Genomic DNA, 17,426 nt, shown 5'->3' with positions numbered 1-17,426 from the left:
TTTTTCCGATAAGGAACCTGTGCCAATTGAGAAGGGTACAACAAAATAACACATACTATAACACATACTATAACTCATATACACCTTGCTTGTGAAAGAAAGATCGAGAGAGATACGATCTTATTCTTGTCGAATTCGTGTATATTTGAGGCAAACTAGATAAGAGAATCTTAGGTTGTGAACTGTGAAGCTTTCCGTTTGTGATTGCTTTTCTCGACCGGTGATCTAAACAACGATCTTTTTCGCTTTCGCTGCTAGTATTCGGTATGTATAAAATCTATCTTTTTACTTCATTAGTAACAGAGCTATAAAGTTTATTTCCCAGTTCATTACTTTCTTTCGTGAGTTGATGCTACATGAGTTATATATTTATATTTCTTATTATGCTAAATAACATCAATCAACTCAAAAGCAAATGAATTGTAAATTTTATTACTTGAAGACATACAATTATGATGGTCTGTATTGTATCTGTTAAAATACAGTGTAATTAAAATTTTAGGTACTTATTTTAACATGAAATACATGAATTCAGTTTGTTAATACGTTTCTATGTGAAACTGTTTGTGCTCTATATGAACGTGTATATGAAATATGGTTTGTTTATTTGTAAACTAAATATTAGTTTTAGTAAATATATACATAAGATGTGCTGTATTTAATTTTTTCATGAGTTTCATGTAACTCTTGTGCTATATATACAAGTATATAATTTCGTATATATATAATTGACCACCACTTAAGATACTTTGTAAATATGATATTGTGTTTCATATTTTATTTACATGAATAAGAATGTCCATATAATACTCCGTATATTATGTTTGAATTAGTATAAAGTGTAAAGTGGTGAACTAAAATCACACATATGTATACTTAGTCTTTGCTTTAGATTTTTCTTTCTGATGCCTAAATTAAATTTTAGTTGATGAATATGTATCTATTTTTTAAATAACTAAAGTTGGATGAATATATTCATGAAATGTTATGTTTTTGTACATACATGATCATTATATATTTGTTAGAATTACATAGTGTTGCATATGAGTTATGCATGAGAAATTGATCACTAATCAATAATAATCGTTCAAATTATCATGAATTATCCATTTATGTTTTGTGTATAAGTTATACGAAATACCATTATGGAGAATGTGTATTACCTTTTGTAACTCTCATGCATATTTATTCATATTAAAGAGTTATTATTTTCATTAGTTGTTATGATTACGAATTAAATGAGTTAAGTAACTCATAATTTTTATAATAAAACTAAAATAAATACACTTTAATATAGTTTCGTGACTATCGAGTTTTGAACTATACAGTTATTTTTGTAATAACATATGTGTATTCGCGGTAAATTATTATTTGAACTTGGAGTAGTTTAAATGTTTATGTTTGGTCCTTTGTATTATCTTTGTGATAATTGTTATAAACATTTTTTTTATTCTATATGTGTTATAGATATTATATTAAAGAAAGTTTTGTAATGATTATAAATATCTTTATCTCAAATTTGTACTTTCATAATGAAATTATGATTATAACAATTAATTATTTTAGTAATAATTATGATAGACTTTCATTTTGTTTGAAAGTAAATACATACCTTTTTATCATTTGAAATAGGTATTTCTATGTGAAATATTGAATATATTAACAATTTGTTGATATAAATAAACATTTTCACGATTTGATTTGTTTATTTTTCAAATCGATTCATGTTATTTTTGTTTTAACATGAAGTGAGGTTATGTCGATTTAATATAATTCTATTGTAGTTCTATATTTGTTATAAGAATTATTGAGAAAAAGAAAGAAATGTTTACACGGTGACCAAATTTATATTTCTTTGTGAAATACTAATCATGTGAATTATTACTAAGTGTAAAAATTAAAATTAAAGATTCATCTGTGTTAGAAACTGATTTCTTAATGAAATTATAAATTTTATTGAATTGCATATGTGCTATAATTTGATAACTTTGCATAATTGATTATGTTAATTGTAGTTTCATGGTAGGCTATGTGGACGATAATTGGGAACATAGTGAACTTTTTCTTCACGACCTACCATGAACTATTATTTGGCATGATTTATTATTGACAAAGTGTTTTGTATATATGGATGGATATTAATTAGTCTTGCATAATTGTCTATGTATTGAACATTGGTTCAATTTAAAACTGTATCATTTGAACTTTTGTGTTCTATCATGGCTTTCACATCCAACAACGTTGTTTAACTTAACGAGGATTTTAAGTTAAATATAAACAGTTTTTAAAAATTGAGAAGCATAAATACCCAATGCGTTTGGAAGAACAAGAGGCTCAAGCTGCTCTTACCGTATTTAAGAATGTATATGAGAAAGAAAATAAATCCCTAATTAAGTGGGAGTGTGAAGTGTGCGACACTTTACACGAGTTAAACTGTTACTCACATCGTGTTGTTGAGTAATTTTTTTGACTTTAACGACCTATTATTGTTAAAATATATTGTCAATATTGGTTAATATACAATGATTAAAGTCTTAAGCATGAACATTGGTTCAAGATTTAATTATTTTCTTACCTCAAAGTTTGGAGCATATTACTTATAATGAAAACATCAAGTTTTGTTTTGGATTGTATATGGTTACCATGGTTAGTAAACTTTGTGTTTATATCTTGTCCTCTGTGGATAGTAGGTTTGATCATGAGAAATCATTTATTAAAGAATAACGAAATCTTTGGAGAGTTTTGACGAATTTCACTTTTTTAAGTGAAGTGGATATATGTGGGAAATAACTCTTTAGATGGAGTTGTAAAGAACGATTTATACAAGTTAGTCTTGGATGATCGAATTTAGATCTTTACATGATTGTTTATCAAAATAAATATCTATGTGATATTGATTTTCATTATTGATTTCACGAAATACGGCCGAGTTCTCTTTAAGAACAAGCTCATTTATTATTAGTTTTATTCTAAATGATTTTATCGTTATCTAAGTGATAACTAAATAAATTTTCTCACTTACAACTTCAATATGTTTGAATGAAGTAAGTACGGCATGCTAGTTTAGTCATATTGACTATTTCTAGCTTAATCTACCATTTTTACTGGCTAGATAGTGATAACGTAAAAATGTGCACTTGTGAGCATCGCTAAAAAAAAGGCTACGAAAAATCATGTAGAAAGTAAACTAAATTGTTTATTCCATTGCACATGACTCATTTGAATTATGTGATCTTTTGAACGTTAGAGAAAGACAAAGGACATATTGTTAATAATTTCCTCGTGTTGGTTGATTTCTCAAAAATCTAAAGCGTTGGATTAAATTTCAAAATTATGTGAATTTTGTTGAGAATTAACTTAAGCGAAAAATTATTAAAAACATATACTCCGTATAAAGGTCCAATCAAGGATGTGAATATCTTGTGATTAGTTCACAACACTGTGTGATGCTAAAGGTATTCAAACATCATTTCTTTACTCCAATAACCCCATAGCAAAATGATGTTTTGAAAAGTTGGAATAAATAGTCCTCGAATTGGTTGGGGTGATGATGGGGTAATGTGAAATTCCACAATCGTACCTAATTGAATGTCCTTGAAAATTGGTAACTTCCGCACCATATAAGTTATGGAAAGATTATGACCACAATTACAATATCATAGGACATTAAGGTTGTGAAACGTATATATTAAATTCATCAAATATATTTTGGAAAATAGGTCCAAGAGGTGAAATTTTGTTTTCACCAAGTACGTTTAAAATCAAGAGGTTATATGTTGAACACGTCAGTGGGAGTTTAACTCGATTTAAAACTTGAGAATTGAGTTTCCAAAATCTCTAGATACAAATGAAGATTCGTCTTTATTTAATGCCACATAATTATCTCATTCGAGTGGGAGAAATTTGAGGAATAATGATAGAGAATTTGTTTATCCATGCACGATTCCTCAAACTATTGCGAATGAGAATAATTCTGATTTGAGTGGGAGCTTATGAGATACCAAGAATTAGTTTCAAGGAACTACATCATATAAGAAAAGCCCTCGCTTAAGACAAATGGATCAAAGTAATGGAATATGAAATGATGTCAGTATCTTATAGATACAAAGGTCAAAATGTAGCAAAAGGCTACAACCAACAAGAAAAGTTTTCTATGTGGAAACCTCGTATCTTGTTATAAATTCACCAAATTAGTTTGATTCTATGCATATTGAAAAAGCTGGAGCTTGATATGGTTTGTAGATTGTTTGATTACTTCCACAATGTAATCATATCGAATGATTTCATTATGGTCAATAAGGATCATGAGTGTGTACTAAAAGGTCTAATATTTATTTTATCGTTATACGTTGATGATATTCTTGTGGCTTGTATTAATAAGAAGAATGTTATTGTGAGAGAATTCTCATGAATTCTTGAAATTAGAATTTCAAGAGATTGTTCAAAGAAGTTAATATCTCTTTCACAAGAGCTTATATTAACAAGATCTTTGAACATGTTAAATAATCTCACTGCAATCTTATGGTGAATATCGAGCATATATTTTTATCCTTAGACTCTAATATGATATGAGCAAATGAAGTTTGTTGTGTATGCGAATAAGGTTGGAAATCCTTTGTACGTTTTGAAATGCAAAAAAGTTGATTACTTTCCATTTAGAATGGAAAGCAATTGAAAAGCCATGAAAATGATACTAAGGTATCTAAGTAGTAATGTTATCTTATTTTGCTTTAATGAAAATGATTCGAAATCAAAAGGTTGTACACATATTGACTAGGTTGTTATCTCATGGAGTAACAAGAATTAGTCATATGAAGCCTTGTTTACAATAGAGGCTGATTTTTATTAAAGCTATGGTTCAATAAGCTGTGTAGCTTAACCAATATTTTGAGAAACTTGGAGTTTATTACAAAGTTATCGATTGATTAAAAGTTTACTCAAATAGTTAGTACTTTGTAGATTACGAAAATGATTCCAAGGTCCATCGTAAATTAAGCACATAGTTGTAAAATACAACATTACTTAGAGACATGGTTGCATGAAATAAAAAATATGAGTACATATCTACGAATGAAATGGTTGGATATCATTTGAGAAATCCATGCCTTCAGAGATATGTTTATGTGACATGTCACGTCTCAGGGGTTGCGTAGATTTTGAGATTGTATTGAGTTTTGTTTTTCCCAACATATTTAGTGTTTAATATCCATGCCAATGTGTTTGTTAAATCTTATATACAAAGTATTATTGTGACAAAAGTATGTCGGACAAATTAGAGATCAGCCCACTCACATGGGTGATCAGCTTCGCCACTTTAGTAGTGACTGGTGAAGTAGCGCATTTTAAGTATATTGTCTGAGTGACAACTGAGCACAAACTTAAAATATTTGATACTACAGTTGTAACGTTTACAACCATATGTGAATTATTTAAGTTTCACATTATCAGTCTTATATATCCAGATGTGAGTTCTTGTGAGAAAGATGTGTTTTTGATGAGTAGATGAGTGAACTCGAGTTTGAACATTGAGTTTGTTTAAACTATCATCTGTGCAACATTAATTTAAAGACATACCTCCATTGGGAAAGGATAAATGTTGCAGCATGTGATTCATACCACATGTGATCAAGACGACCAATAAGGGAAATAGGAGAAACGATATCTACTTCTATGTTATGTGAGTCCCTTGAGGTGTGATGACCCGGGAATTTCCGACCAAATTTAAACTTTAATCTTTATATGGTTCCGACACGATAAGCAAAATCTGTAATGTTGAGTCTCGAAAGTCTTGAAATCTATATTCATGTAATCAATTACCCTCTGACTATCCCCGACGATTCACGAACAAATATGTAAATATATATATATATGAATATATAATTTTGAATTCCATGTATAACTATTATATTGTAAAATATATGAAATATATAAATATTAAATATTCAATAAATATAATCATACCATATATAATATGATTAATAAATTAAATGTAATTACAAGTTGAATTATAGTTGTAATTTTATTATTTCATTCATTATAATTATTAATAGCAATATTAGTACTATAAATATTAATAAAGATTATAATATGAAATTTGATACATTATCATATTTATTAATGCTATTGTTATCATTATATCATTACTAATTACTAATTACTAATATAACTAATAGTGAAATTATAATTTTAGCTATTGAGATTTATATCAGTAATATCAATATTATTAAAAATTATAAATTTTTATTATTATCATATTACTATCACTTTCATTATTATTATTATTATTATTATTATTATTATTATTATTATTATTATTATTATTATTATTATTATTATTATTTTTATTATTATTATTAGTAATTTGATTTTCATAATTATAATTATTATTTATTAAAATCTAATATATAAATCGCAAGTATGGATTAGGAATCATAATTAGTTTGATGTTGCTTTCATACTGTATTAACTTTACAAACTAGTACCAATCACGAATTAATCAAAGAGATAAATTACAAATTCTGTTATAAATCAGAATCATAATTTTGTATTCTTTCCTCTTGTTTTCATATCCTTTTTTTTCCCTAATTCATACGTGATTCACCTGTGATTTAAAGGTGATATTTATTGATTGATTACGTTTATTCAATGTGTTTGTTAGAGTCTCAATTCATTTTAATATCTTTATCTATCTCATATATAGACAATACTTAGGTATCCAATGCATATATTATTGTACATATTTAGATATTAAAAATCTACTTCTCTTATTGCTACAGCCCTTGTGACGATCGCTCCAAATCCATATGGAAGAACACGTCATTCATTGATTTCATTGCGAGGTATTTGACCTCTATGTGATACATTTTGTAACATTGTATTCGTTTGAAAAGGTATTTCATAAATGAATATATAAATTCCAGGTTTTTAACATCTGATGATTTCTACGTATAGACAATCACCATTTAAATGGTTTACAATAATACATCTGTTGACAATACAGTCAAAATAAGATACATGGTAATGGTTTGGTGAATGCAAGTTTCTTGTATATAGCATGTATGACTCCAAGCACATATCTTGTATCACGTATAAGCAAACAGCGGAAGACTTCTAGAATCCTGAGAATAAACATACTTCAAGTGTCAACACAAAGGTTGGTGAGTTCATAGTTTTAATATTACACATAATCCGTATATCAATGTGGATTACAAAAGTTCAGTTGTTTTATTCAAAACGTTTATCAATAGGTTTTACATAAAAGGTGGATCACAAGATTTCAGTTGTTTCATCCGAAACGTTTATCAATAGGTTTTACATAAAAGGTGGATCACAAGATTTCAGTTGTTTCATCCGAAACGTTTATCAATCGGTTCTACAAAATTGAGCACCCTGGTAACTAAACTTTAATTCTTATATAATTTGTACCCTTTGTATAATCATCTTAATAATACACGCAAACCAACGTGTACGCTTCTCAAATAGCATACGTCCGTTAAAAGGCTAGTGCTCTAGCTCGGACGGGGATATCAAGCCCTATGGATCCATATATAACTACTCGCGCCCACCAGTTCTTATAACCGGCAGTTACTAGTTACCAAAGCTAAGGGATTTTCGGTTCAAACTCGGTGTAGAATTTAGTATGTACTTGTGTCTTATCGCGTTTAAAATAAATTGCATGTATTCTCAGCCCAAAAATATTTAAAGTATTTAAAAAGGGAGACTATAAACTCACGCATATAAGTATTGTAAATCAGTTAATAAAGCATTTGCATGTATTCTCAGCCCAAAAATGTAAAGGGTAAAAGGGATCATATGAAACTCACACAAATCAGTTTTAGTTTTTGTATTCATTTCATAAAACAGCGCATGTATTCTCAGTCCAAAAATATGTATAAAAAGGGATCAATGAAACTCACGGTTTAATATTGATATACAATATTGCAGGAAAGCACGTAGACGCATTGGAGATAATAAGCACGAGGTTTGATTCACAAAAATACCCCCGAATATTACCCATAACCTCCTTGGCAATAACCCATATTTTCCTTAGCTCTAGCTTTCTCGGAAACTCGTTTTGAAAAAATTACTTGGACAGCACTCCGTCGTAATATTTTATGTACATTATTATTTTTGTATCGCAAAAATAATAACACTAATAATAAAAATAATAAGATTAATAATAATCTTATTAATAATAATAATAATAATAATAATAAAATAAATAAATACGGAGTAAAAATCATATTTATGTGTGTGTGATTTATCTGGCAAAAACTCGAGAATTTATAGCACTTGGCCTGAAATCTGGAGTCATGCGACTCGCATGGAAATGGCCTTCTGGCCATGCGACTCGCATGAGGACCAGGGACAGCTCACATTGTTTTGGCTCCTAGCTTGTCGACATAATATAAAATAAATATAAATATATAAATAATTAATATAATTATTTATATATTATATTTTATTCTTGTGCATAGTAGACTTGTAATTTTTGTTCCGATAAGTCGTACGTCATCACTCGACTTGTGTCCCGGTTCCGGTTTCTCGAACGCATTTTCGTACGCTTAGAAAACTTGCATTTTACATTTCGTGACACGTACCTTTGTCAAAATATAGCCTTAAATTATCCCTTAATTATATCACTCAAAGTGTATCTTAAACTTTCGAGTGTTTTGGTCATTTACTTCTATAAATCATCGTCTCGCTATTTGTTAAAACACATTTTTTATAATAGTGTTTTACTGTAGCAAAGTTACTGTAGCAAAATCAAATTTTACTGTAGCAATTCACTGTAGCAAAGTCAATTTCACTGTAGCAAATAGTGATTTTTGAAAACACTGTAGCATTTTGAGTAATGTGGCAATTTGAAAACACTGTAACAAATTAGTGTTTAACTGGTTCATCTTAAACGCTTTAGTTAACTTAACTAAATATCAATTGAATCAATAAACGAATGTTACTATCGTTTATTATATATATGTATATATCTTTTTAATATACATAAATCAGTTTTTAAATACACATTGGAAGTTATTTATAAATAAATTTTAATAATAAATATTTCAACTTATCATATACATTCGAATAGATATTTAAACCAATAAGTTTAATGTACGGTATCAAACAATTAATACATTGTTACCTTTTCATGTTATAGTATATATGTATCTATTTACATATAATTGTTCGCGAATCGTCGAAAACAACCGAAGGGTATTTAAATATATAAAAGTAATTCAAAAATTTTGAGATTCAGTTTTACAGACTTTGCTTATCGTGTCGGAAATGTTAATTATACAAAGATTAAGTTTAAATTTAGTCGAAATTTCTGGGTCATCACAGTACCTACCCGTTAAAGAAATTTCGTCCCGAAATTTGAGTGAGGTCGTCATGGCTAACAATAAAAATGTTTTAATGACGAATATGAGTTGATAATAGAGTTTTATCTATGTTTGAATAATATGGATAAAATAATCCAATTACTCGAAGCGTATGAGAGAAATTATCGTAATCAAGTGAAATGGAGAATAGAGATGCGTCTTATCTCTTGATGTAGTAACGATTGATTTCCGGATTTTAAGGAATAGAAAATCTTCATAATTTAAATAAGATTTGATTTTTTGGAATTTGCGGAAATTAGGATTTTCTTTGATTAAATGCGTAATCTGACTCTATTACTGCGTCCGATATTTTGCTATAAATTGACCTCTTCCGTTTCATTTATTTTCAACACTCCTATAATTTTCTTTATTATTTCATACATCCCAATAGATTGTGAAAATGCTTAATCCAGTTCTGATTCTTGATATTTTCCTGGCTATCGTATCCTTCATTCTTCTTTTTCATCTGCCACCAGAGGAAGTTATTTTCTTCTACTATTACCTTGGGGTTATAGTGTTTTTCATTCTCCCGTGTCTTTATATTGCTATACGCATTGATATACACGGTTTGTAATTTCGGGGTTGTTTTCGGGCTTTATATTTTCCATTATATTTCGGAGCTTCATGCTTTCGTTTTCTTTTCCCGACTTTAAGTCAAGCGAATAATGGTCCAAAATTCGTAGGTATGGATTTCGAAATGAACATAATTAATATTCTAAGAAAGAAACGGTAATGGCACAATCTGACTTGTCAAATTACCAGAATATCCGAAAAAGACCGAATCATCAAGAAATATATTTTCTTGATATATTTGGAGATTATATAGAATGAAAGAGTTATGTAACATGGTTTATGATGAGGGTGTGATCTGTGAACCTTTGTCACGTTCCATTAGAAACTCAGCATGACTTACTGTAATATAATCACGTTGATCAAGTGTCATTATATTATACTAACTCATGCTTCAGTTCCCAACACTACTTCAAAAACATCCATTTTTCAAAATTTTCAGAAATTAGAAACTAAAATAGTTTCTTTTATGATGTAACACAGATAGCGTGAAGAGATAAATAATTTCGGATGATAATAGTTATGAAGATATCTTCAGAAATATCGAAGATATTTATAATAAAAGATATGATAATATCTTAGAATTTCTAATATCGAAGGATGATGAAGAAGATTTGTTCGTACGGATTTTGAGTTAGTAGCAAGGTATTCGTTAATGACTTCAGCAGATACTGAATCATTTGTATTCTTTGAAGGCAGGTTTAGTCTTTGTGATTTATCCACAGCCCTCCTTCATACTTTGCTCAATCCGTTTTCCAGTTTCAAACCTTCTCTTTTTCTCAGCTTTACCACCATACTATTCTTTATCATCAAACTTTTGATTGTTAAGGTCGTTTACAGTTTTTGCTGCTTCATCAGCATTGTTCCAATTTCAGAGAACTAGTTTCATAGTTTGGGGTGTTTTTCGAAAACTTCACATTCGAAGTATGTAATTCGAGGAGGTAGACGTTATATGTACACATATAACTGTTGGCGTAGACGTGCTGCAAGATTTCAAAATACTGATTGCAAATTCCCGATAGTTGGAATGACAACTATTGTTACAAGATGTGGATGAGTACATGATAGGGTTTCAATGTATATATAGTGATTTCCGGAGAGTTTCAAATAGTAGAGTGACGGAGTCGCTGATACATTTACTGCTAATATGGTGGAACATAAAAGGTTCCCCAGTAACAAAAACGTATATGCCAAAGTTATAAGTCTGAAAGGTCGTCGTTGACTAGTTGAATGGGTGATAATACTGGATACTTTTAAAAAGGAATTGCAAGGTTACTTTCAGTAATAATAATGCCGAAGGATTTATCACAGATACGTGTTAAAGTTTTACTTAGGTTTCGAGAGCTTTCCAGATATATGATTATAAGTACAAATCTTTCTTCTCGTAGATATCGTGTAGTTGGTTTGTCTTCTCATTTGTTCATTAGTTGAAGTGTTTCCAAGAATTTCGATGGGTTTGAACGCAAAATATAATCATATGATGTTCTAGTACTGTTCTGAATTCAAAGTATGGGTTTCGAAGCATGGTTTTGAAAGATGTAGGAATCTAAGAGTGATGTTTTTCGTTTAATCTTGACTTGGATTCTGATCTATCGAAATCAGAATATGAAATTGAATGAAAATGGTTATTCTGCGATGAACAGATACGTATATCTATAGGTTTGAGCAGTATAGTTAATGATTGCTGAATCAGAATTGAAGAATGTATAGTGTAACATATTAATGTGGAATTTATATATTTCTAGGGTATTACCTACCCGTTAAAATATTCTCATCATTAACAGTTTGTACAAAAGGATTTTCAATTACAATCTTTATGAAAATATATGTATGTATATTTCCTTCAGATGTAATATAGATTTAATGAGTTATTAAACTCATTTGATTTTCGGTTGGAACTAGAAACGAATAATCTCTTCTATATTAAAGATTACATAATTGTCGCAGGATATTTCTCCAATGAAGTTATGAATTAATACTTCATCGTTTATGGTTATTAGTATTCTTCGGTGCCTACGGTGCGTATGAGGTTGATACTCGTGGGACAGATTATGAGGTTAAGGTTTACGGTGCGGATGTTGTTGTTGGTGGTACTGGTACTGTTGTTGGTTGTGCTGCTGGTTCTGGTGGTGCTACCGGTGCTGCCTGTGATGCCTGCAAATTGTGCATCATATTCTCCAAAGCCACAACTCGAGCGCGAAGCTCGTTAACTTCTTCTATTATTCCGGGATGATTGGCTGTTGGTACGAGAGGATGAATAAAGTTTAAAATTCTGGTTATCATATAATCGTTGCGAGATATCCTGGAAATGAGGGTGAAGATAGTGTTTCGTACGGGTTCGCCGGTAAGTGCCTCAGGTTCCTCACCAAGAGGTGAATTCGGTTGGTGAAAAGGATCGCCTTCCTCTTGTCTCCATTGATTAAGTTGATTACGAACCCATCCCCAATTCATCCAGAATTGGTGATGACTGATTGGTTGATTCATTCCGGTTACACTACTTTCGGAACTCAGGTGGAAATTCATATCGGAATCCGAAGAACTCGAATTACTTGTAGAATTCATCTTATACGGTTAGATAAAGAATTTTCGATGTGAAATGATTTTCGGATATCGGATGATATTCTAATTACATAGAATACCTTTATATAGTACAAAGGATCCGCAAATTACGGAGAAACTTTCAGAAACTGTCAGGTAAAGGTAACAGTAACAGATACGCTAAGATATTCATTTTGTCTATACACTAGTCATGCAATCCATGCAATAAGGTGTGTCTAGACTACAAATGATAAGCAGGTAATTTTCCACACAAGGAATGATAAGCAGGTAATTTCTAACAAAAAAAATTATAAGCAACAACTTTTATCATGCAGACATGGTCGAAGTCCAGACTCACTAATGTATCCTAACAATAACCGGTTAGACACACTAATGCAAATTCTGGTTCGCTAAGACCAACGCTCTGATACCAACTGTGACGATCGCTCCAAATCCATATGGAAGAACACGTCATTCATTGATTTCATTGCGAGGTATTTGACCTCTATGTGATACATTTTGTAACATTGTATTCGTTTGAAAAGGTATTTCATAAATGAATATATAAATTCCAGGTTTTTAACATCTGATGATTTCTACGTATAGACAATCACCATTTAAATGGTTTACAATAATACATCTGTTGACAATACAGTCAAAATAAGATACATGGTAATGGTTTGGTGAATGCAAGTTTCTTGTATATAGCATGTATGACTCCAAGCACATATCTTGTATCACGTATAAGCAAACAGCGGAAGACTTCTAGAATCCTGAGAATAAACATACTTCAAGTGTCAACACAAAGGTTGGTGAGTTCATAGTTTTAATATTACACATAATCCGTATATCAATGTGGATTACAAAAGTTCAGTTGTTTTATTCAAAACGTTTATCAATAGGTTTTACATAAAAGGTGGATCACAAGATTTCAGTTGTTTCATCCGAAACGTTTATCAATAGGTTTTACATAAAAGGTGGATCACAAGATTTCAGTTGTTTCATCCGAAACGTTTATCAATCGGTTCTACAAAATTGAGCACCCTGGTAACTAAACTTTAATGCTTATATAATTTGTACCCTTTGTATAATCATCTTAATAATACACGCAAACCAACGTGTACGCTTCTCAAATAGCATACGTCCGTTAAAAGGCTAGTGCTCTAGCTCGGACGGGGATATCAAGCCCTATGGATCCATATATAACTACTCGCGCCCACCAGTTCTTATAACCGGCAGTTACTAGTTACCAAAGCTAAGGGATTTTCGGTTCAAACTCGGTGTAGAATTTAGTATGTACTTGTGTCTTATCGCGTTTAAAATAAATTGCATGTATTCTCAGCCCAAAAATATTTAAAGTATTTAAAAAGGGAGACTATAAACTCACGCATATAAGTATTGTAAATCAGTTAATAAAGCATTTGCATGTATTCTCAGCCCAAAAATGTAAAGGGTAAAAGGGATCATATGAAACTCACACAAATCAGTTTTAGTTTTTGTATTCATTTCATAAAACAGCGCATGTATTCTCAGTCCAAAAATATGTATTAAAAGGGATCAATGAAACTCACGGTTTAATATTGATATACAATATTGCAGGAAAGCACGTAGACGCATTGGAGATAATAAGCACGAGGTTTGATTCACAAAAATACCCCCGAATATTACCCATAACCTCCTTGGCAATAACCCATATTTTCCTTAGCTCTAGCTTTCTCGGAAACTCGTTTTGAAAAAATTACTTGGACAGCACTCCGTCGTAATATTTTATGTACATTATTATTTTTGTATCGCAAAAATAATAACACTAATAATAAAAATAATAAGATTAATAATAATCTTATTAATAATAATAATAATAATAATAATAATAATAATAATAATAATAATAATAAAATAAATAAATACGGAGTAAAAATAATATTTATGTGTGTGTGATTTATCTGGCCAAAACTCGAGAATTTATAGCACTTGGCCTGAAATCTGGAGTCATGCGACTCGCATGGAAATGGCCTTCTGGCCATGCGACTCGCATGAGGACCAGGGACAGCTCACATTGTTTTGGCTCCTAGCTTGTCGACATAATATAAAATAAATATAAATATATAAATAATTAATATAATTATTTATATATTATATTTTATTCTTGTGCATAGTAGACTTGTAATTTTTGTTCCGATAAGTCGTACGTCATCACTCGACTTGTGTCCCGGTTCCGGTTTCTCGAACGCATTTTCGTACGCTTAGAAAACTTGCATTTTACATTTCGTGACACGTACCTTTGTCAAAATATAGCCTTAAATTATCCCTTAATTATATCACTCAAAGTGTATCTTAAACTTTCGAGTGTTTTGGTCATTTACTTCTATAAATCATCGTCTCGCTATTTGTTAAAACACATTTTTTATAATAGTGTTTTACTGTAGCAAAGTTACTGTAGCAAAATCAAATTTTATAATAGTGTTTTACTGTAGCAATTCACTGTAGCAAAGTCAATTTCACTGTAGCAAATAGTGATTTTTGAAAACACTGTAGCATTTTGAGTAATGTGGCAATTTGAAAACACTGTAACAAATTAGTGTTTAACTGGTTCATCTTAAACGCTTTAGTTAACTTAACTAAATATCAATTGAATCAATAAACGAATGTTACTATCATTTATTATATATATGTATATATCTTTTTAATATACATAAATCAGTTTTTAAATACACATTGGAAGTTATTTATAAATAAATTTTAATAATAAATATTTCAACTTATCATATACATTCGAATAGATATTTAAACCAATAAGTTTAATGTACGGTATCAAACAATTAATACATTGTTACCTTTTCATGTTATAGTATATATGTATCTATTTACATATAATTGTTCGCGAATCGTCGAAAACAACCGAAGGGTATTTAAATATATAAAAGTAATTCAAAAATTTTGAGATTCAGTTTTACAGACTTTGCTTATCATGTCGGAAATGTTAATTATACAAAGATTAAGTTTAAATTTAGTCGAAATTTCTGGGTCATCACAGCCCTTCTCCCATTTCCTGTTTTAATCGAATTATATATTCCAACATGAACACCTTTGGTACAATTCTACAACCATTTACTGTTATAACACATCATAAAACCATCATACACTTTTCAAACTTCCAACGGCCCGTCACCTTTCCATCACCTATGAACCTCACTCAAGAAAGAAAGCTCACAACTCACGCACCCCTTTTACAATCGCTTGAACTACCTACTATACATGGTCGACAAACACAACTATACGCCACTAGAAACAAATACAACCCGCTTGTGTTATTTTTTCTGGTTCAGCCTGTACCATCACCGAAACCATAATCTCACCCTAACCATTAACTATTGTTCGGTCCTGTATACTAGCCTTCTTATTCGATCAGACCCGAAACACACCATCATCATTTATAAACCTGATCCGGTTTCAATTGAGGACACCACTCTCCTTTTCTTCCTCATACCACCGACACCCTATAATCATCATACCCAAAAGATCATTCTTGAAACCGCACCTCCTATATCTTCTCTTCTGACTGAATATCAACCACACTCTCACCTCAATGCTTGTATCATACCGCTTTTTATTTCTGTTCATTTGTTGCCTCGTCAAAACCATCAACATAAGAGTACGAGGTAACACCAACATAAACCACTACCTTCTTGTTACTTCGTGTCTACTAATTCATCCAGGTAACCCCTTTAATCATCGACAATCATTAAACTGCTTTCAAATTTCTGTTTCCGTTTCGTATACACACAATCACCACCACTTTTTATATTTAGTTATTTTTCTTCTTCTTCGACTCTAATCATCAACCATCAAAACCACCATGATAAACAACCACCACTTCTGTCATGATTAATCGAATAAAGCTACTACACTTGTCATCCGTTCCTAGCACTTCTGTCTCAATCGAACAAATACCAAAACACGGGCTTCATCCTGGATTTTTCTTCTTTCTTTTCTCGCAATGGTTACAGCAACGATGTTGTGTTTTCTTTCTTGTGACAATAACATAGATAATGATATATAGAGGAGGAGGGTAGATTATGGGATACATAATGATGACATTAAAGATAAGTAGGTGGGACGGCTTCACTTTCTGTTACGAATCCAAAGTTTAACAAAGGAACCCTTTTTCTCTCCACTAACACCGATTCAATATAAATGCAAATTATGTTGGGCTGATGCGTTTACAACAAGGGACCCTCCCATTAATATTGTCGCCACTTTACCATGTTTCTGTTCTTTTTGATAAAAGAAAACCGAAACCCTACTTGGCTTCTACATCTATTTCTTACGTTTCCCTTTTCTTCTATCGACAATAAAGCCACAACAAGTGTCAACGGTTTAATTTTGGGTGATCATGTTATCTCATTTATTTGGGCTAAAATTACTAAGTGGACTTATGAGGCACCTTGGGCCGTGTTATTCTGTGTAGTTTACAATGGTTGGGCCGCAAGGATAGTTGTAGAAAATGGGAAAAATCGATTGATAATGATTACGTGAATAATGGAAATGTCGATAGTGTGTGATGGTGGTATGAAGAGGATCGATATTCATGATCATGATATTTGATGATGTTGAATATTGATGGAGATGATATTAGTATTTTGGATTAAGATGATATAGATGGTAGTGATATTTGATGATGTTAGTAATATGAGAAATCGGATGACGATGATACATGATATTGAATAAAGATGATATTAGATAATGTAATGGGTTTTAAAGGGAAGACAGTAGATACAAGTTAAAAGAATTTAATGAGCTAACTAATCACGAAAATTAGAACAGCTCATTGGTTTAGAAGAGAATTATTGAGCGAGAGGTCACAGGTTCAATCCTAGTCTGGTGTTTTTTTTTTAAGTAGAGGAACCAGACAGCTATGGATACTGGATATATAATTAT

This window comes from Rutidosis leptorrhynchoides, chromosome 6, assembly GCF_046630445.1.
Source record: "Rutidosis leptorrhynchoides isolate AG116_Rl617_1_P2 chromosome 6, CSIRO_AGI_Rlap_v1, whole genome shotgun sequence".
In the NCBI taxonomy this organism is placed as follows: Eukaryota; Viridiplantae; Streptophyta; class Magnoliopsida; order Asterales; family Asteraceae; genus Rutidosis; species Rutidosis leptorrhynchoides.
The sequence above is the reverse complement of the archived record's forward strand: the minus strand, read 5'-3'. Positions refer to the sequence as shown.